Source organism: Megascapheus bottae, chromosome 1 (assembly GCF_031878675.1).
Source record: "Megascapheus bottae isolate mThoBot1 chromosome 1, mThoBot2.hap1, whole genome shotgun sequence".
Taxonomy (NCBI): Eukaryota; Metazoa; Chordata; class Mammalia; order Rodentia; family Geomyidae; genus Megascapheus; species Megascapheus bottae.
The window spans coordinates 103,926,212-103,946,092 of record NC_143509.1 but is presented as its reverse complement, the minus strand read 5'-3'; the positions used below and the strand labels follow the sequence as shown (position 1 = coordinate 103,946,092).

The 19,881-nt window shown below is 54.3% G+C and overlaps 2 protein-coding genes and 1 pseudogene across 3 annotated transcripts in view; 2 read left to right on the top strand and 1 right to left on the bottom strand.

Annotated features, from left to right (window-relative positions):
• Positions 1 to 14,963, bottom strand: part of Agpat3 (1-acylglycerol-3-phosphate O-acyltransferase 3) — a 44,852-nt gene extending 29,889 nt beyond the window's left edge. Inside the window, exon 1 of one of the 2 annotated variants that reach the window (XM_090349942.1) lies at positions 14,940 to 14,963. The gene's annotated coding sequence lies outside the window, so the exon portion shown is untranslated. Of the gene's footprint in view, positions 1 to 14,394; positions 14,501 to 14,939 lie in introns of those variants that run through there. The other variant, XM_090349934.1, reaches the window with a different exon arrangement.
• LOC150069755 (stathmin pseudogene) lies at positions 3,747 to 4,229 on the top strand (annotated as a pseudogene).
• Positions 14,534 to 19,881, top strand: part of Cstb (cystatin B) — a 40,718-nt gene continuing 35,370 nt past the window's right edge. The window contains exon 1 of the mRNA XM_090349968.1: positions 14,534 to 14,552. The gene's annotated coding sequence lies outside the window, so the exon portion shown is untranslated. The remainder of the gene's footprint in view (positions 14,553 to 19,881) is intronic.

Genomic DNA, 19,881 nt, shown 5'->3' with positions numbered 1-19,881 from the left:
TGGGGAACCAGAAATTAGAAAAGTGACCATAGCAAAAGGCGGCAAGGAGTCAGGCGCCAGAGGCCTGGCGTAGGAGAGGAGTCCACAGATGTCAACACTTGATAAAAACCAGACAAACCAGAGAGCCCAGGACTGTCACCAACCTCGCCTTCGGGAAAGCACGGCAGACTCAGGGTGTGGGAGGCAGGACGAGGCTGAGCGTGGGAACTAGAGCGTGCTAGGAGCCCACAGACCGGAGTTGAGTTGACCTGCGAGCCTTTCCCTGAGAGTCCAGGCCAAGGGCCAATCACAGCCTGATGAGCCTAATGGAGGCCTTGCCACAAAACCAGAAGATGGGCAAGGGCAGGCAGCCTGGGAGCCAGCCACAGAGCAGCCTTCAGGGGGCTGGCTGCCGCTGCAGCCACGAAGCAGGGGGCGGGCAGCCCTGCAGGCATGGGACGACCCACCCAACCCAAGACCAAGCCGACAGGGGACCAGGAATCCTTGCAAAGCCAGTGAGCAGAGTCCCAGGGGTGGGGCCATGGGGAGGTGGGGAGGTGGGGAGGTGGGAGGTGAGGAGGTGGGAGGTGAGTAGGGGAGGAGGGGAGGGGTGGGGGAGGTGGAGGGGTGGGAGGTGGGGAGGTGGACAGATGGGGAGATGGGAGATGGGGAGGTGGAGAGGTGGGAGGTGGGGAGGTGGGGCTGTGGTATAGGTCAGGCTGCAGAACGCGCTGAGGTTTTCCAGAAAGCCAGCACACATGAGGGAAGCCCAGTTAGTTAAAAAGGAAAGCCTGGCACAGCCCACCACTGCAGAAAGGCAGCCACCAGACCTGGCAGCTAAGCAGACTCGGACTCCACCTCTGTCCATGCCAATCAACAGAGCCCACCCCCACCCCAAGTAAGAAGTCCTGAACAAACAGAAGCTCCAGGTTGTTTTATCTGGATTCAGTTGACTGTCACATTTAACTGTATGTTCCTTCTACTGAAAGCAGCACGTCTGAACTCAATTCTCTCTTCGTGTTCTGAGCCACAGCCCCTCCCTACCTAGCCTCTCTTTCTAGCTACAGATGGAACTCTTCTCTTGCTCATAATTCCCATCCCTAGTTCTTCCTCATGATCGAAATTCAGAACTGGAGACTTGGTGGGTGCTGTGGACGCATCCCTGTCACCCTAGCTCTACATGAGGCTGAGATCCAATCATCTCAGTTCAAAGCCATCCCAGGAAAGTCCATGGCACTCTTCATTGCCAACTGACCACTAAAACGCTGGAAGTGGAACTGGGGACCAAGTGGAGGGGCCCTGAGTGAGGAAGCCCCGAGACAACACTCAGGTCCCGACTTCACCTCCAGGACTGGCGTGCATGCACACACACACATCTGGCCACTAGATTGCTGGAACATCCCTTTGTTTTAGTTATCTGGGTTTGTCTGTGCTTGTCTCCTCTTGTATCTCAATTTTGACCAATATTTTGCAGGGTTTTTTTTGTTTGTTTATTTGGTTTTTGGTCGATCATGGGGCTTGAACTCTGGGCCTGGGCTCTGTCCCTGAGCTCTTCAGCTCAAGACTACCTTGACCACAGCTCCACTTCTGTTTTCTAGTAGTTACTTGGAGATGAGTCTCAAGGACTTTTTTAGTGTCCCGGCTGGCTTTGAGCCACAATCCTTAGGTCTCGGCCTCCTGAGTAGCTAGGATGACAGGCGTGAGCCACCCCACACAGCTTTCGTCTGGTTTTCTACATGTTTTGTGTAAACCTACACACAAACCCACACCTATTCACTTCATTTTCCCAGTTTCCTGACACTACAAAAAGATTTTTTTTCTCTACTGAGCTCAATTCACCTTCCTATTAACTCCTCCCCAAGAGCCTCGCCTCGCCCTCCACCAGATACAGCCAACCACATGTAATTCAGCAAGCTTTCCTTGCTCCCCTGTCTGCTATGGCCCTTGGGTAGCAGAAGACCTTCCCAGGACGTGCAGACCCACCTTGCATCCCCTATTTATCTAAAAAGGGTGAAGCAGTAGCAGTGCTTGGTTTTCACTAAAATCCTGAGACCAATGGCTGCCTTCTTCAGCAGTCTTTGAAATCAGCCTCCCGCCTTGAGTGGAGAAGAGTCCCCCACCCTGACTTAAGAACAAAAATCCACCACTTCCTCACCGATGCCAAGCTAGGCACAGCCACTCCGACATCACTCCATCAGAGATGGGCCAGCAACAGAGAGTGGGTAAAGAGGAGTGGAAACAAATAGTACCCCACCATAAAGGAAAACCAAATCATGTCGTTTGTAAGACAATAAATGAATCACTGAAAGACAAAAAAAGTATACACGTAATTACACACATGGCTAAACACAGGACCTGGGCGCTCCAGGAGCATTCAGGAGAAGAGAAGGAGGGAGGACAAAGAAAGACCCATGTTGGAAATGAACTATGCAAGTTTAGGGAGAGGGAAGGTAGAGGGGAGAACCTGGGGGAGAATGAGGGAGGGGTGGCACTGGTGGCTGAGGCCTGTAACCCTAGCTACTCAGGAGGCTGAGATCCTTAGATCATGGTTCCAAGCCAGCTCGGGCACTAAAGTCCTTAAGGTTCTCATCTCCAATTAACCACTGAGAAATCACAAGTGGCACCGTGGCTCAAGTGGTAGAGCACTAGCCTTGAGCTGAAGAGCTCAGAGACAGTGCCCAGGCCAGGTGTTCAAGCCCACGACCAACCCAAAAAAAAAAAAAAAAAAGGAAACGCAGTATTATCTGACTTGTGCAACTGTAACCCTTCTGTACATTACCTTTCACAATAAATAAACTTTTTTAAAAAGAAAAAAAAAGTGGGGGGGAGGGAAATGGGGACCAAGACATGAAAAAGGGTATCAATGTTTGTGAAGTAATGCACCTTCTATCTGGTGAATATAAAGGTAACCCTTCTATTAATCACAATAAAAATATATGAAAAAACAAACAAACAAAAAAAAAAGGTAAGGGCCAGTAGTGTGGCCTAGTGGTAGAGGGCTGGCCTAGCATGCATGAAGCCCTGGGTTCAATTCCTCAGTACCATATGCACAGAAAAGGCCAGAAGCGGTGCTATGCTGTAGCTCAAGTGATAGAGCGCTAACGTTGAAAAAGCTCAAAGACAGAGCCCAGGCCGAGTTCAAGCACCATGATCTCAAGACTGGCAAAAAAAAAAAAAGTCAGAAGTGGTGCTATGACTCAAGTGGTAGAGCTCTAGCCTTGAGAAAGCCCAAGAACAGTGCTCAGGCCCTGAGCTCAAGCCCAGGACTGGCAAAAACAACAACAACAACAACAACAACAACAACAAAAACATGTTAGCAACCATCAAAAATGAAATAAAAATATTCTCAATGGAAGATATCACTGCTTACAGGCAAAATGGTTCTTTTTTTTTTCTTTTTTGCCAGTCCTGGAATTGAACTCAAGGCCTGGGCACTGTCCTTCAACACTTTATGCTCAAGGCTAGCACTCTGCCACTTGAGCCACAGTGCCACTTCCAGCTTTTTCTATGTATGTGGTACCAAGGCATTGAACCCAGGGCTTTGTGCATATGAGGCGAGCACTCTACCACCAGGCTACGCTCCTGGCCCCCAAAATAAATTTTTAAAGCAGAAATTAAAGCCGGGTGCAGTGGCTCACATCTGTAATCCTAGCTACTCAGGAGGCAGAGACTTGAGGATTGCAGTTCAAAGCCAGCCCAGGCACTAAAGAACCTAAGATTCTTACCTCCAACTAATGACTAGAAAATGGCAAGTGGAGGCGGCACAAATGGATTGTGTAGAATACACTGCCAGCCTTAAGTCTTCCATTCACCGTGGCTTCTCCGACATTCAGGTGAAGGAAATGGAGAGGCGAGCCTCAGGCCAGGCTTTTGAGCTGATTCTCAGCCCTGGGTCAAAGGAATCTGCCCCTGACATCCCCTTCCCCTCCAAAGAAGAAGGATCTTTCCTGGAGGAAATTCAGAAGAAATTGAAAGCTGCACAAGAAAGACGCAAGTTCCATGAAGCTGAGGTCTTAAAACAGCTTGCTGAGAAACGAGAGCCTGAGAAAGAAGTGCTTCAAAAAGCAACAGAAGCCAACAACAACTTCAGCAAATGGTGGAGGAGAAACTGACCCACAAGACGGAAGCTCACAAAGAGCGCCGAGAGGCACAAATGGCTGCCAAATTGGAGCATCTGGGAGAAAAGGACAAGCACGTGGCAGAGCTGGGGAAGAACAGAGCCCAAAGATCCTGAGACTGACGCTGACTAAGTTTCTTCTGAGAACTGACTTTCTCCCCTTCCCCTTCCTAAATATCCAAAGGCTGTACTGGCCAGTGTCGTTTTATTTTTTTCCCTCCTGACAAATATTCTAGAAGCTGCTGTAGGACTGTATAGAGAGATCAGACTGCAAGATGCTGTTCTAGGGGCGAAGGGGAGAAACTACAAGTGTTTCACTCTTTTTCTACAGCGTTGGTCTTTCTAATGTAGCTGTTTTTCTTGTTGCATCTTTTCTACTTCAGTACCCTTGGTGTACTAGGTTAATGGCTAAGTACTGTACTGGCTCTGTGAAAACATTTGTGAAAAGAATACGTAGTGGCTTCTTTTAAAGTGTTAGATGCTGACTGACTATTCACTTTTCAATCCCAATTCAGTCCCAATTTTACCAGATGCTACTGTACTTGAATGGTTAATAAACTGCACAGTGCTATGGGTGGAAAAAAAAAAAAAAAGAAAGGAAAACAGAAAGTGGGGCTTGGCTCAAGGGTAGAGTGGTGACCTTGAGCAGAAGAGCTCAGGGACAGTGCCCAGGCCAAGTTCAAGTCCCATGACTGACAAAGAAAAAAAAAGGCAGGGGGAAAAAAACCAAAAACATATAGAGCTGTTTTTTTGGGGGAACGGGGTCAGAGGGGGTTTGTGGTCCTGGGCTGGAACTCAGGGCCTCAGATTGTCCCTGAGCTTCTTTGGCTCCCTTCTGGCTTTTCTGACTAATTTATTAGAGGTAAGAGTCTCATGGCGGGAAGTGGCACTATAGCTCAAAGTGGTGGAGCAGTGGCCTTGAGTGAATAAGCTCAGGGACAATGCCCAGGCCCACACAACCCGAAAAAAAAAAAAAAGGCTCATGGGGACTTCTTCCAGGCTGGCGTTGAACTGCGATCCTCAGATCTCAGCCTCCTGAACAGCTACCATTACAGACATGAGCCACGAGTGCCAGCAAACAGCTTTTTTGTTGTTGTCGGTCGTGGGGCTTGAACTCTGGGCCTGGACACTGTCCCTGAGAGCTTCAGCTCAACACTCCGCTCCACCACTTGAGCCACAGCACCACTTCAGGTTTTCAAGTGGTTCATCAGAGATAAGGGTGTCAGACCTGGGCTGGGAGTGTGGCCTAGTGGTACAGTGCTTGCCAAGCATGCAGGAAGACCCGGGTTCGATTCCTCGGTACCACATACATAGCAAAAAGCCAGAAGTGGTGCTGAGGCTCAAGTGGCAGAGCTCTAGCCTTGAGAAAGTCCAAGGACAGTGCTCAGGCCCTGAGCTCAAGCCCAGGACTGGCAAAAAAAAAAAAAAGAGTGTCAGACTTTTGTGCCTGGGCTGGCTTTGAACTGCGATCCTCAGATCATGGTTCAGCTTCCAGAATAATTAGGATTATAGGTGTGAGCCACTGGTGTCCAGTGCTTTTTTTTTTTTTTTGTATCGATAAAAATCAAGGGCAATCAACCAAGGTTAAAGGAGAAGAGCCACCGATGACATCATCAGGAAGGGACAGGCCTACAGATGACATCAGCAGGGAGAGAGGGGGCCACTGATGACATTACCGGAAGGGACCGGTGCTCCAACAGTGGAGGAGATTATAAACTTTGTAATAGCAACAGACTTGAAAACTGTAGATTAAGAGGAACATTTCTAGGAAAAATGGATGAAGATCTATCTAGGAAGAAATAGAAACCTGGGCGGGAGCGTGACCTAGTCGTAGTAGTGCTTGCCTATATGCACGAAGACTGGCTTCAATCCCTGGTACCATATACACAGAAAAAGCTAGCATCGGTGCTGTGGCTCAAGCGGCAGAGCTCAGGCCTTCAGCAAAAAGTGTCCCGGGGCACATGAGTACTGTCAGAAAAAACAAAAACAAAAACTCAGAGGACAGCCAGACTGGACCATCTTCTTTACAGGCAGGGGCGGCCCCAGCAGCCTCCCGGCCTCCCTGCCTCCCGCAAGGCCTGGCCTCCCCGAGTCCCCAGCCTTACACCCAGGAGCGAGGCCCTAACCACAGCATGTATGTGCACAAGTATACGTAGACATGTATGCAAATATAGGTACGCGTATACATATAGATTTTGCCAGTCCTGGGCTTTGGCTCAGAGCCTGAGCACTGTCCTTGGACTTTCTCAAGGCTAGAAATCTACCACTTGAGCCTCAGCACCACTTCCGGCTTTTTTCTATGTATGTGGTACCGAGGAATCAAACCCAGGTCTTCGTGTATGCTAGGCAAGCACTCTACCACTAGGCCAAACTCCCGACCCCCGTGAGACTCTATCTCCAATTAATCACCAGAAAACAGGAAGGAGGACTGTAGTCTTGAGCTGAAGAGCTCAGGGACAACATCCATGCCCAGAGTTCAAGTCCCACGACCAACAAAAAAAGAAAAGAAAAAAACCTAAATGTTAAAATAATAAACAAGGACCAGGAGTTTGGCCTAGTAGTAGAGTGTTTGCCTAGCGTGCACCAAGAACTGGGTTCAATTCCTCGGTACCACATACATAGAAAAAAGCCAGAAGTGGTGCTGAGGCTCAAGTGGTAGAGCTCTAGCCTTGAGAAAGTCCAAGGACAGTGCTCAGGCCCCGAGTTCAAGCCCAGGACTAGTAAAAAAAAAAAAATTATAATAAACAAAGTAAGTTAGCAACGCCACCTAGTACTGTTCTATCTTACAGCACACAGGTAGAAAATGAATTATTTGAACACATGCCATAGCAGCAGCAAAAATACAAAATTCAGAGATTCACTTAACAAAATAAGACCTACATAACAGTCACTGACATTTTTCTCTGAACTTTTCTCCGCAGACATTTTGTGCTGGGAATAAAATTGTTCAACGAAATCTGGACAGGAAGAAGTTGGAGGTAGGTATGGCTCAAGTGACACAGCACCACACTCAAGAGGAAAAGAAGCCAGTGGAGGTGTGGAGTTCTGAGTTCAGGCCCATATCTAATAAATATAAGTACGAGAACCTCACAAAACAGCACATGGAGACGTAGGGAGCGTGTCAGGTCCCTCTGCACCCCACCGCCTCCTTCCTACAGCCCGAGGGCTCCCCAGACCTCGGCACTTTACCCACGACACGCAGAGTGTGTCCTGGAGGGAATTCCGGCCCACTGATCCGCCAGCCTCCGCGCACATTTCCCCGAGGGATACTGAAATGCTATAGGGCTGGTTTCAAACTAGACTGCCAAGGGAGGCTGGCACCTGGCCCCAGGTCCTCTGACCCGGACCGGAGCTGGGGTGAGAAGGAAGGCAGCAAAATCCTTGGCCTGGGCCAACAAGGCCTGACTGCTCATGACTCAAGACATGCAGGGAGCCCAGACCCAGCCCAGAAGAGCACGTGCTGGGGAAAGCCGACAGAACCCAGGCGCCCCAGGACAGTGGCATGGCTGCTCCTGGGCCTCAGGACCCAGCTCCTGCCTGCTGAGAGGGCAGAGGTGTCACCAAAGGCTCCCAAGCTGTTCGCCAAGTGAAGCAGGCCCTGGGGAAGGCGCAGTGTGCCAGCCGCCCACAACTACAAACTGACAACAAGTGACATGCTCCACTGGGCAGAGAACAACACTGCCCTCTCCACTGTCACTGAGTTGATGTCAAACTTATCAAAAAAAAAAAAAAAAAAAGGCAACCCAATCACCCCAGACGATGCTGGAGGCAAAAATGAGAAGGGGGGGAGCCGGACAGCCCTGCCCACGCCCTCCACCCAACCCAGCCAGGCAACCAAGACTCATGCGGTTCTCCCAGGATGCAGGAGAGAGCTGCAGGGAATTGGGGCAGGGGACAGGGCGGTGGCATCTGCCTTGTGCTTGTAACTTCATGTTGCTCCATGGCGCACTGACCCCTCCTGGGGACCCTTCCAGAAATCTCCCCCAAATGCCATCCAAGTCCCTTGGGGAGCTATCCTCGGCAAACCTCACTCCCCATCACCTCATGGGACAACAGGGCGCCACACAGACAACCACAGTCAGCCAGCAGCCGACAGGCAGAGCACAGCACAGGCGAGGCAGGCAAGCTGTGTGTGTCACTTGTCGGCCGTGGAGCAGTGCGTAGAGCGTGGACGGCAAAGGCCCCGTCCCGGGTGGGTCAGGGAGGACCGCATAAGATTCCATCATGCTACTCAGAATGGCACGCAATTTCCAACTTACGATTCGTATACTTCCAGACTTTTCCACCTAACATCTAAGACCTTAAGATGCCTGTAGGTAACTGAAGCCCTCACGTGTGGAGTGAGTGAGGACTGTGAGGATGTGGGGTCTGGGCTGGCATCAGGCCCCCCCGGGGCTCCTGAGCGGGCAGCCGAGGCAGGGCAGCCCCTGGCCCTGGCCTGCCGGCCTCCAGCGGCCTTGTGGAACACAGCACAGGGCGGCTGTCTTTCTGCAGCTCCGCTGTCCAGTGGGAGAGGTCAGCATCTCCAGGGCTTACTTTGCAGCTCAGGTTTTATTTGCCTCTCTTATCTCCTTAATCTTGTATACTACCATTTCCACTAAAACCACCTTTGTTCTCTGGAAAGGAACAATGGAAGACTGAGAACTAATCTTCACAGTCATTGTGCCACACCAGAAGAAAGGTGGAAAGACATTTGCTCAAAACAGGAACTGGGCAAGGGCATCCTTACCACCAAGTGTCCATCCACCTGGCCCCTGGCCCTGGCCAGCGCAGCAGGAGGGAAACTAACCTCAGCAGGCAAAAGAAAGCCCTCACTGTGCACGATGAACAGACGACAGCACAGACAATCCCAAACCTACCGATGACAAGGAGAGAGAAGATGCTTGCCTGCCTCATCAATTCTCAGGTCAACTGTACTCCTAACACTTTAACTGAAGTCACGCACCGGTGGCTCACACCTGCAGTCCTAGCTACTCAGGAGGCTGAGATCTGAGGATCGAAGTTTAGAGCCAGCGTGGACAGGAAGGTCCGGAAGACTCATCTCTAATCAACCACCAGAAAACCAGAAGCAGAGCTGTGGCTCAAAGTGGCAAAGTGCTAGCCCTGAACAACAGAGCTCAGGAGCAGTGCCCACAGGTCCTGAGTTTAAGACCCACGAGTGATTTGTTTCAAGTAAACTTAGAAAAACAATGACGAAAGCAACAAAAATAGTAAGGAGACCTAAGAAGACGGTGCACAGAGTCAGATAGCTGTGGATACCAGAGCACTCAGTGGAAAACAGCACAGATCGAGGTGCTGCAGAGTGGACTTTAAAACTCCTACAAATGGGATGGGAGTATGGCCTAGTGGTGGAGTGCTTGCCTAGCATGCACGAAGACCTGGGTTCAATTGCTCAGTACCACATACATAGAAAAAAGCCGGAAGTGGTGCTGAGGCTCAAGTGGTAGAGCTCTAGCCTTGAGAAAGTCCAAGGACAGTGCTCAGGCCCTGAGCTCAAGCCCAGGACTGGCAAAAATAAATAAATAAATAAAAAGGTAAATAAAAATCCTACAAAAAGTCAGAGCCTGATGACTCATGCCATGCTTGTAGTCTCAGCTACTCAGAAAACTAACATCTGAAGATCACAGTTCAAAGCCAGCCTGGGTAGGAAAGTCTGGGAAACTCTTTATCTCCAGTTAACTTAAAAAAAAAAAAAAAAAAAAAAGCCAGAAGTGGAGGAGGTATAGCTCAGGCAGTAGAGTACAAGCTTTGAGCAGAAAAGGCCAAGCAAGAGTTTGAGGCCCTCAGTTCAAGTATTATTACACACATACACACACACTCACACACCAGAGTTTGGGGAGAAGAAATGAGTCCGCTACTGCCAAACCGTGCAAGTGTCCCAACTTGAAGTTAAGACAGTCCACTTCTCTATGAAAGCCCAACATCCAGTGAAGCTTGACGTACAAACTTGAATGCTGAGAGTGGCTAGGATTACAGGCTTGAGCCACCTGTGCCCAGCTAGTAACTTTTTTTTCCCTGTGGGTCATGGGGCTTGAACTCTGGGCCTGGGCATTGTCCCTGAGATCTTCAGCTCAAGACTACCACTCTGTCCCTTGAGCCAAAGCCCTACTTCCGGCTTTCTGGCAGTTACCTGGAGATAAGAGTCTCCTGGACTTGAATGCCTGGGCTGGCTTTGAACCATAATCCTCAGATCTCAGCCTCCTGCATAGCCAGGATGACAGGCGTGAGCCACTGGCACCTGACAGTTCATTTGCTCTCACCACGTTGCAAATGTTAAAAATGCCGCTGCCAGCTGGGCACCGGGGCTCCCCCTGTGATCCTGACCAAGCTCTGAGGGGGCTCTGTCAGGGCCTGACTGAGCTCTCTTCTAAGCCAGGTTTCAGACTTTGCCTCCCCAGGATGCCTCCTTCCTGCCTCTCCTGCGCTTTGAACTCTTGTGCTGGCACCTGCTTCCTGCACAACCCCAGCCCACACAATCTTCAACCCGGCAAGAGTCACGGTGCATGCGCAGTACAGGCCGACGGCTCTTCTCTGTGTGAGCCACGTGGGCGCATCTCCCTCCCTAATCATAGCAATTAAACAGGACGACAGCGGGAACCAGAATCTACCTGGAGCTCTGGGCTGAGCTAACCCAGCCTCCACCCCAGGCCTGAGGAAGCGCTCTCTCCCCCCATGTCCAGGCCATCCGGCTCCTCTCCCTCAGCAGGGGCCTCCGAGCCCTCGTCCTGGCTGGAGTGGCTCTCCACACGCGAAATGAGCATATTTGTTTTATGAGCATCAGCTGGTTGTGTAGAAAGACTCGTCAATAGCTTTGGGTCCAGACCGATGTAAAGCTAGATTCTGGAGCACAGCAACCCAGCCCACGGCTCACGTGGGGTCTCCTCGTCATCGAGGTGTGGAGCCCACGCTCAGGAGGGGGTCGGGAGGGTTCTGCTGGTCAGTGAGCACAGACCCAGCACAGAAAGGCAATCACTGAGCCAGGCGCCAGTGGCTCACACCTATAATCCTGGCCTGAAGCCAAGATGTGGCTCAAATGGTAAAGCACCAGCCTTATGATACCAAGAGAGCTCGCGGGGGCCTGAGCTTTAGTCCCAGTGCCCATAGCAAAAATGAAGTGCAATCAGTATAAGCTCTAAGGCAAGTGCAGAGGCCATCGCAGCATAAACGCACAAACCCTTAAAGTCAGCAAACAAGGAGAGTGCAGAGCTACCCTGGCTGAGTGGAAGGCAGCCACACAGCGCCCGCCAGGCTAGGCGCGCAGGGGAGTGGGCAGCCATGAGCCACAGGGTCCGTGCAGGTGGCATCCTGGGAACTTTCCACTACTGCTGGGTTTGTAGCTCCCACTATTGCGTTTATTATGACTCTCACTCCACACACTTTTGAAAGGGATTAGAGACATCTCCACTAATGATTCATGGCTCCAGGGCACTGGGGCCAGGCCTCTGCACTGCTGGCACCAGCCCAAGGTGCCAGGCTGGCTTCAGCATTCAGTCCTAATGACACCAAGCTCCAGCTGGGGGGCGACCTCTGCCTGTCACAGCCAGAAGGACACGTGTGGCTCCGACGCCCTCCACTGTCCACAGCGCTCCCATCCACAGGCTGGAGACCTGGGCGCTCCTGGCCAGTCTGCAGAGACCACCCCCTTCCTCACCATGGATTCGCTTGCCCAAACTAAGCTCAGAGCAGCCAGCTCAGGAATATGTGTCCCACACCTGGCAGAGGTAATAGTGACCTAGCAACCTCTCAACAACCAAGCGCTGTCCTACAGCACCACGGATGCCTCTGGTTAAAAGGCAGCATCTGAAATGACTACGTTACAATTCACCTCGGAGTTCACATGACAAAACTTTTGGAATGACTGCCACAGTCGCTTTGTTTTACATCTGGGAACTCCTCAAAAGTAAAACCCCATAACAATTCTGCACAACCTTGAAGTAATGAGAAATTCTGTGAGAAGGCCCTGACATTCTCCCCGGCACACATCAGCAAGAGGGAAATGCCCAGGTTTAGCCAGTCAGGCCCAGAGCATGCTCTCGATCCCAGCCACTTGTCGGAGAGGAGGAGAGGGGGCCAGGGACCCCGCCGAGGCCCTGGGTCAGCAGGACCATGGGTGAGAAGAAGGGGGAGACGGGCCTGGAGTGGCAGCAGAGCACTGGTCTGCCCACGCACCTGGCACTGGGGAAGCCACACAGTGGCCTTCCAGGGGCCAGTGGGGCCTTCATGCCTGCGCCACCCTCCTTCTCAGCAGCACAATCGCAGCGGCCAGCCTCTGAGTTTACATTTTGGCCAATTTGCAACCTAATCTTGGGCGAGTAACTAATCCTGTTTCCTCAGACTCCATTTTCCCAGGACCCACGCTGAAGCCATCAGAGACAACACACGGAGACCGCCAGGGCGAGCAGTCCGGCCCGGGATCACTACTGACTACTGAGCCCAGACGCGGAAGCGAGAGGCTCGTGTCTGGTGGCTCCTCATTTCTAACTTCCAAAATCAATCCGTTACGATCTGGTTGTTTCCCAACCTTGGCACACAGCTATGTGTGTGGCACAGGCCACGTCCTTTGTTGACGCTGGGACTTGGAGAGCATCTGGCAGCTCCAACCCTCTTCAGCTTTCTTCCCCAGACTAAGTTTGCCTTCGGCCCATTCCCACAGGTTATCTTGGCTATTACCAGGAGACACACATGTACAGGGTGCCGAGAAACCCAGCGGGGCTTCCCACAGTAGGCGGACCACAGGCCTATGAAGCTTGCTTGAAAACATGCCAGGACAGCTGGGCGCTGGTGGCTCACTCCTGGTGTCAGCCTAACTACTCAGGAGGCTGAGATCTGAGGATCAACGTTAAAAGCCAGCCTGGGCACAAAAGGACCGGAGACTCTTAGCTCCAATTAACCACCAGAAAACTGGCAGTGGGGTTAGGAGTTTGGCCTCGTGGTAGAGAGCTTGCCTAGCATGCACAAAGACATAGGTTCAATTCTTTGGTACCACGTACATAGAAAAAGCTGGAAATGGAGCTGTGGCTCCAGTGGTAGAGCTCTAGCCTTGAGAAAGTCCAAGAAAAGAAAAGAACAAGGAAGAAAGAAAGAAAACCAGAAGTGGTGCTGTGGCTCATAGCCTTGAGCTGAAGCACTCAGAGACAGTGCCCAGGCCCAGAGTTCAAGTCCCCTCTCTCTCTCTCTCTCACACACACACACACACAAGCACACGCACACACACACTTGGAAATGGCCCTGTGGCTCAAGTCATAAAGCGCTCGCCTTGAGCACAAAGACGGGTAGAGTCATCCGCCAGGCCTTGAGTTCAGGCCCCACAGCTGAGGACGGGATGTACAAGGCCTGGAGGTCATCACATGTAGCTGCTTTCTGAAACAATGTAATCAGAAAGACCCCCTGGAGGGCAGGGGCCAGTTACAGGGCAGATGGGACCAGGAGCGCCAGGCCCCCGCCCCTCCCCAGGCCGCCCGCGGGCTCAGGCGCCTGGCACCACAGTCTGCACCGGCTCCACTCCCCGCTCCCGCCGGTCCCACGGCCGGCGCCCAGGACCACGGTGCTCCCTAGGGAGCCCATTGCCCAGGAACTCTCTTAGACAAGTCCTGATAGTCTACAAAGAAGGGAGGGAGGAGGGGGAGGGAGGGGGAGGGCAGGGGGAGGGAGGGAGGCAGGGGCAGGGGGAGGGAGGCAGGGGGTCTTGGGGAGTTCCGGGAGCCGCCCCGCGTCCCCTACCTCGGCTGCGGCGACCCCGGCGGGCGGGCGGGCGGAGGTGGTTTCCGCCCGGGCCCCGCTCACCCGCTGACCCCGTCACCTGACTGAAACGTGGACATTCGCCGCGGCCTTTGGTCTCAAAGTCACAGCCGAGCCGGGCGCGCGTCCCCGCGGCGGCGCCGCACCTGCCGCCTCCCTCCCCGGGCTGGGCGAGCGGAGCGGAGCGGGGGACCCCGGGGAGGGGCCGGGGTGGGGGGGCCGGGGAGGGGGCGGGGGGACCCCGGGGAGGGCCGGGGGGGGGAACCGAGGAGGGATGGGGGGAAAACCGGGGAGCGATGGGGGGAAAACCGGGGAGCGATGGGGGGAAAACCGGGGAGCGATGGGGGACCCCGGGGATGGGGCGGCGGGGTAAACCCGGGGAGGGCCGGGGAGGGCCGGGGGACCCCGGGGAGGGCCCGGGCCGCGCACCGCCCGGACGCCGGGCCCCGGTCCGCAGGGCGCAGGGCCGGCCGCGGCGCAGGCCGGGCGGCGGGCGCGGGCCCCGGCGGGAGGACCCGGCGCCGCGGGCCCGGAGGGAGGGCGCCCGGCTCCCCGCTCACCTGCAGCCGCCGCCGCCACCTGCTCGTCCGCGGCCCCGCCCGGCCGCCGCGCCGCCGGCCTGGGCCCGGCCCGGCCCTGCGTCGGGGCTCAGCGACAGCGGCGCCCGCCGCCCGCGGCCCCCATCCCGGCCCCGCCCGCCGCCCGCCGCCCGCCGCCCTCGGCCGCGCCGCCGCCGCTACTTCCTGTGCGCGGCGATCCCACAGTTCCGCCGGCGCGCGGGGCGGCGGGGACGCGGGGACACGCGGGGGGGCCGGGCCGGGGCCGCGGGCGGGGCGGCGGGGCCGCGGGCCGCGCCAACGGTCGGGGCCGGGACGGGGCCGGCGGGGCGGACGGGCCGCGCGGGGCCGGGCGAGCGGGGCGCCGGGGCGGCGGCGGGGCGGGCGGGGGGGGGGGGAACCGAGCCGCCCCGGCGCCCCGCGCCCCCCGTCCGCCCCGCCGCCGCCGCCCGGGACGGAGCCGGGCCCGGTGCCCCCTCCCCACCGCGCGCGGCCCCGCCGACCCCCGGCCCGGCCCCGGCTTTCCGAGCCGCTTCCCGGGCTCCCACCTGACGGGCGCCCGGCTCGCCCGGCCCCCCTCCGCGCTCCTCTCCAGGCTCGGGCTGGCTGAGTGAAGCCCGTCGGGTCCCCGGCCGCCCGACCCGCTCCGCGCCAGGCTCCCAGGCTGAGAAGCGCACATGGCGCACTGGGCGTGGAAACGCACCCTGGGGCCGCGCCGGGGGACCGGGACAGGTGCTGGGAGGCCTGGAGAACAGAACCGTCACTCCGCGCTCCAGCGGCAGGCGCTGTAAAGTGGAGCCCGAGCGCGGGAGGCAGAGCTCTTGGCTACGGCACTTTTCCTAGAAGATGGCCCTGAGAGGTGACCGGGGTCAGCGCACCCGCCGCGTCCCAGCGAACAGACGTGCCAGCCTGTGTGAGTGTGTGAGTGAGACAGACAGACAGACAGAGTCCTAGGGCTTGAACTCGGGGCCTGGGCCTTGTCCCCGAGCATTTGTACTCTACCACTGGAGCCACAGCTCCTCTTCCAGTGGTTTTGGTGGTTTGGGAGATTAGAGTCTCATGGACTAACCTCTAACCAGAACCCCCAGATCTCAGCCCTCTGGGTATCCAGGCATGGGCCTAGCATGAGCCGGTAGTGCCGGCTTCAGCTCAGCGTTGGAGCGTCCCTCTGTAGACCAGGTGATAAGGTCATTGTGTCTGGTGCAGCTGATAAGAGCCCGAGTGTCTCATGTTTCAGATATTATTTGATATACTCACTGGTGTAATTGCTTCTTGGTATAAATTACCAGTACGTGCCTCCGGTGTGCTGGTGGACTGGTTGTTTATTTGTACAAAGAAGATGTAGAGTCATTCTGGCTTGGCATTTATACTCAAACTGGAGTAACTCAGATCATAGTGCTTCTTTATAAAAAAATGCAGTCAGTCTAGGCAAGGCACAGCCTGGAGGGAAGAGCTCAGAGCAGCCTGGCCTGCTCCCTTCCGCCTCCTCAACTTACTTCACAGGGGAAAAAAATACATAGAGTAAAAGAACATGGAAGTCCACACAGCTGTCCTGCTCAGAACTGCCCAGCTCTGGAAGAAGAAGTGGTCTGCAGGTCTGCTAAAACCTTCAGCCCTGCATTGGCACTTTTAGAAATCCAGCTCAAAGGGGTCAGGAGCAGGGCCTCATGGTAGAGTGCTTGCCTAGCATGCACGAAGACCTGGGTTCCATTCCTTGGTGCCACATATACAGAAAAAGGCAGAAGTGGTGCTGTGGCTCAAGTGGTAGAGCTCTAGCCTGGAGAAAGTCAAGGACAGTGCTCAGGCCCTGAGTTCAAGCCCCAGGTCTGGCCAAAAAAAAAAAAGAAGAAGAAAAGAAACAAAAATCCAGCTCAAAGGTAAATTCCCACTGGGACCTGCAGATGGGCACTTAAGACTGGATTGACTGTTATCCACAGTTACACACCCTGAACATGCCCAAAGATAACTGGTTACATTCTAGAATGTTCATTTTTTTTGTTTTTTTGGGGGGGAGGGGGAGTCTTTTGGCCAGGGCCTGCACACTGTCCTTGGGTTTTCTCAAGACTAGAGCTCTACCACTTGAGCCACAGCACCACTGCTGGCTTTTTTCTGTGTATGTGGTACGGAGGAATGGAACCTGAGTCTTCATGCATGCTAGGCAAGCACTCTACCACTAGGCCACACTCCCAGGCCCATGTTTAGTATTTCTATGTGTATGTGTATATGTTATGTTGAGGCTTGAACTCCAGGCCTGAACATTGTCTCTCAGCTTTTTCTCTCAAGGCTGGCTCTATCACTTGAACCATACCTCCACTTCCAGTCGTGCAAATTTATCTGCCTAGGCTGGCTTTGAACTATGAGTCTCAGGTCTCTGCCTCCTGAGTTACTAGGTGTGAGCCATCAGCACCCAGCCTTAATGATATTTCTAATATGAAAAACCTTTTAATGTGATGATTCTATGCACATTGGTACAACATAGCTCTGAGATCTGCTAAATTAAAAATAAAGACAGGCCAATTGGCATAGAATGATCTACTTCCTGTGTGAAAAAATATGTACCTATGCAACTGTGCCTAGGCAGAATAACCAAAACTGTAGGCAGCATACGCAGAAGAGCGATGCTTAGATTTATCATAAATGCACATTTTTTATAATGGCTCTGTTATTTTCACATTTGCAGGCCCTATCATCGATACTGGTAACTTTATCAATACAGGTCGATCTCATTTCCATCTGTTTAGAACCTGTGCTCATTCACGTCCAGAGAGCTGCACTGACCACACCAGCGTCTGAGTTCACACTGGAAGGAAAGAGCTGGCTGGGTGCCGGGCTCCCCACAGGAAGCGGCGCCATTGGCCTTCACCCAGCTCTCGCTGTGGGCCTCCCTTCCTCCATGCAGCAAAGCAGGCCAGTGAAATGGAAACCAGTGACACACAGTAGAGGAAACTGAGGCACCCAGCCCTGTACTGAGGCTGGCAGCAAGGCCAGCTGGCCTGGCCTGAATCCACTTGGCCGACAGGCTGTTCCTGCCCATGGCCCAGTAATGCTCCTGTTTTCTTGTTAGGAGAGAAGCTTGGAGTCCCAGGCTCCTAGGTTAAAAAAAATAGGGCGTAAAGTATGAAAGGCACGGACACGGCAAGGGCGTCTGCAGAAGTGAGGCCCGGAAAGGCCCTGCTCGTGCCCGGATTCTCATATCCTGTCCCCATGTAAGTCAACAGCCTGAGAAGTAACCCCGAATCCACTGCAGACCCTGCTCCCCCACACACAGGGGCACAGATGGCCCAGGCACAGCCCTGGACAAGAGCATGACTTGTGCGGGTGTTTGCTAGTTCCTTTGTCTGAAAAGCTGAGGGCATTCCCACTCCTGAAAGAAACCAGAGTCCTGGGCCCTGTGGGAAACCCAGACATTCCTGAAGGCCTTAAGCAAGCTCTTGTCAGATGTAAAAATGTACAAAACTAAAGACAACTGTTCTGGAAATACACAAACTGCCAGTGGAAAGGTGTTGGAGGTTTTCAGTTAAAACGGTAATAACCAGTGACATTTTCTCAGGTAGGGAGTTGGAGATAATTCTCCAGATTTTCCTGTCCTGGCTGGCCTTCCTCCTCAACCCTAGATCTCAGCCTCCCGAGTGGTTAGGATTCTAGGTGTGAGCCCTGAAGCACCGTACACATATGCTCGAGAATGACAGGTGCAGTGTGAAAACCCAGCCTTGCCTAAGACGGGATTGTTAGCAGGACGGGACTGTCCGCTAGGCCCACAAAGATGACTTTGTGGGGACCGAGGAAGTCTCAGTGTGTGCACAGAGGTCACACTCACCCAAGAGCATGGGAAGCCAGACGCCAGCCTTGAGTAGACCCAGGCAAACGCCCAGCCGGAAGGGAACCACGCTGCAGCTGTCGGAGTGCTGGGTCTGGTCCAGGCTCCAGCCCGTGTGGACAGTGTGGACGGGGGGGGGCCCTGCTCGGCCTGGCGGCTGTGTGTACAGATGGGGCTGGCAGCCTCTCTCGCTGAGCACACACCGCAGGGGAGCCAGGGCACAGAACAGACCCTGGGGGCCAAGTCCCACGGCTGGAGAGGCCCTGGGAGCCTTCCCACTTCAGCAACACCTCCATGGCTTCCTCACACGGCCGTGACAGTTCCACAAACCCCTCCTCCGCTGTCCTCCACCTTGGCTGATTGTAAAATTAATCTCTTCATGCTCCTGTCCCCCCCTTCTCCCCCCCACACCCCCCCAGGGCAGAGCCCCACCCCCACGCCAGCACTGCCCAGGGAGTGGAAGGCTGGCACTGCCTCTGTGCCTTTGTCACACAAAGCCTCTCTGCCTCTGCCAAGTTGCTGGGGGGCAGGGGGTGCCCAGGGAAGCTGCCTGCTTCCACAGCTCCCACCGCCAGCCTGGGCTCTGTCTCTTGTTTGGTCAAAACTAGGGCAGTGGCTACTGCCCATGTGTCGCAGGCCTCTGGAAAGACCTTCTCAGCTAGGGGCCCTGCCCACCCCTTCTCCCCAGGGGGCGTCACTCCGCCCTCTTGGCCAGTCCTCCCAGTCCTCCAAGCACTCTCGCTGCCCGCCTGCTGCTGCCAGGCTCTGCGGGCCGCCATACACCACGACGCCTGTCCTGCCTGAAAGGCAGACCCTCACCTTATTTCCCCAGGTCAAGCAAAGCACAGGCCTGACCCAGGCGGGTCACTGCAACCTTGGCCTGACCCAAGTTCCCATCACCCTGGCGGGACCTTCCATTCTGGACTAAGCCCAGATTCATGCCCAGCCCTGGGTAACTGTAGCCTGATTTTCCCTCCTTTGTTTCCTCGTGAAGACCCTCACCAGCCGGGCCTGAACCCACAAGCGTCACAAGGGGGAGACTTGTGCCCCTGGCTGTGCCTTGTGCCCCTGGCTGTGCCTCAGTGCTCAGTCCCGGGCCTATGGAAGATGGAGCCTGGCTTTTCCTTTCTCCTGCACTTTCCTAACACTGCCTGGCTTTACCTTGTTTATGTGTTGTGCAGTTTGTGGCCAAAACAAAGTGCAGAGGCAGGACTTCAACAAGACAGACTCCCACACAGTCTTAGAGGCTAGGAGAGGCCACAGAGCCTCAGGACAGCCCGAGGTTGCAGACATGGCTTCTCTCAGTCATCCCAGCTGTCCTCCTATGTGCCTAGGTCTGGATCTCTTTTTTTTTTGCCAGTCCTGGGGTCTGAACTCAGGGCTTGAGCACTGTCCTCAGGTTTTCTCACGGCCAGAGCTCTACCACTTGAGCAACAGCCCCGTTTCCAGCTTTTTCCACATCTGTGGTACCGAGGAATCGAACCCGGGTCTTTGTGTATACTAGGCAAGCACTCTACCACTGTGCCACATCCCACACCCTGTCTCATAGCTTTTTCACTCAAAGCTAACACTCAAACCCTTGAGCTATGCCTCTACTTCAGCTTTTTGCTGGCTAATTGGAGATAAGACTCTCTCACAGCTTTTGCTACCCTGGCTGGCTTTGAACTGTGATT